This window comes from Silene latifolia, chromosome 11 (assembly GCF_048544455.1).
Source record: "Silene latifolia isolate original U9 population chromosome 11, ASM4854445v1, whole genome shotgun sequence".
Taxonomy (NCBI): domain Eukaryota; kingdom Viridiplantae; phylum Streptophyta; class Magnoliopsida; order Caryophyllales; family Caryophyllaceae; genus Silene; species Silene latifolia.
The window spans coordinates 56,764,300-56,766,134 of record NC_133536.1 but is presented as its reverse complement, the minus strand read 5'-3'; positions in this window follow the sequence as shown (position 1 = coordinate 56,766,134).

The following is a 1,835-nucleotide window of genomic DNA, read 5'->3' as shown; positions in this document are numbered from 1 at the left end:
CCCTATAAATACCATAATAAATCTGAAAATAATTCATAAATGAAGAAGGAAGAGATCTAAAAGAAAGAAGAATAAAATTAAGGAAGAGAACAACAAAGGAATTAATTCATTATCGCCTCAAGGTAATATTTCAGACCGTCTTATGTATACTCTTTGCTATGCTATAACTTGTAATCTAGACCACCATAGATCAGGCCGTAAGTACCGTTGTGACCGTGGAACACTGGGGAGTGACCGGACATTATGTTTGACCACCGTTGACCGCTTGGTTAGGGGTAGTGGTCGGGTTTTTCGTGGGTGTTTAGAGTGGTTGTGTCAGACGGAAATTGCGTGTTTGCGACCCCCACCGTGCATAACTCGAGACCAGACCTGGGGGCATGGAGCGTGGGTGGTGGGTTGACCCTAGGGGTAGCACTAGGGTGGTTTTAGGTGGTGGTTTATGCGGTGGTTTGACCGACTGTGGTGTTAGTTGTTGTTGTAGTTTTAAACCGTGTACATATAGGGGATTATAAACCCATACCTTGACTGAATTGACCACGACCCTTGGCTGGTGGTTCGTGGTGGATGGGTTGGCTGATGGTGGTGGTTACTTGGTGGTTAAACCGAGTATATAAATTGTAGTTGGTGTTGTTGTTGGCGTCGTGGAGTAGTAGCTATGGCGTAGTTTGGGAGGTCGTGTGTGGTGAGGAAGCTGGTGTTTGGGCTGTGGCTGGGCAGCAGGTGGTGGTGGAAGACGGTAGAGCTGGAGTTCAGTAGTGGTGGCTGTCTGTGTTAGTTGTGGTGGTCGTAAGTGGTAGTAGTTTAAACGTTGGTATAAGTCGGGTTTTCGGTATTGGTGGTGTTTGTTGTTGTTGTTGCTAGGCGTGAATAGGACAGCCGTGTAGGGTGTTGCTGCTGGTTGTTGGTGCGTGGCTGGGTGGTTGGTGTAGTGGTGGTTCATGGTGGCGTGGGGCTTCTAGTGGTTGCCGTGAGGAATGGTGTAGAGGGGGAGTGTTTGTGGGTAGTAGAACACGGTTCAAATCGTGTTATGGGAAGGGAATGTTTGATGAATGATGATCATGAATTCATGAGTGATAGGCAGGGTTGTAGTATTGACTTGGTTAAGAAGACTTTTAATGGTGGATTTAAGAGGACTAAATAGTTAGTCTATTAATTATTAATAATACATATATTGTTAATTTACGTACTAATATAATTATTATAATCAATGAATAAGTAGATACAAAATTAGTTCAATTGTTTATATTTCATGTAATTAGAATAATTAGTAATTATAATTATTATTTGTATTAGGTGACGGTTTTATTGAGGAACTTTATTTGTTGATTGGATTGCATAATTAGAGTGCGTAATTGGAGTATTTGCTTGCCAGGTAGGATAACTACCTAACCTGTCTTGCTATTTATTTGATAAGAGGAATTGTGAAACTGTGTGGATAATTGCCATTGGATGAATTGTCGGATGTGAATTATATGTCATGGAATTATATTTTGGTTATTGGTTTATTCATATTGTTTATTGGATACCTCAGATTTGGTCTGGGACGAGTTATGGTTATTGTTAGTATTACATATCTTTGAGTGGATACCTCAGCCTCGTGTTGAGATGGGTTATTGTTATTGTATTGTTATTGCTATATATCGTAATTGTTGGATACCTCAGTTTTATACTGGGATGGTGGATACCTCAGTTTTATACTGGGATGGTGGATACCTCAACTTCGGTTGGGATGATGGATACTTCAACTTCGGTTGGAATGATGGATACCCCGGGCCAGGGATTGGCGGGATGAATGGGTGTTTCGGGTGATGAGCTCAGTTGTATTGTCATTATAT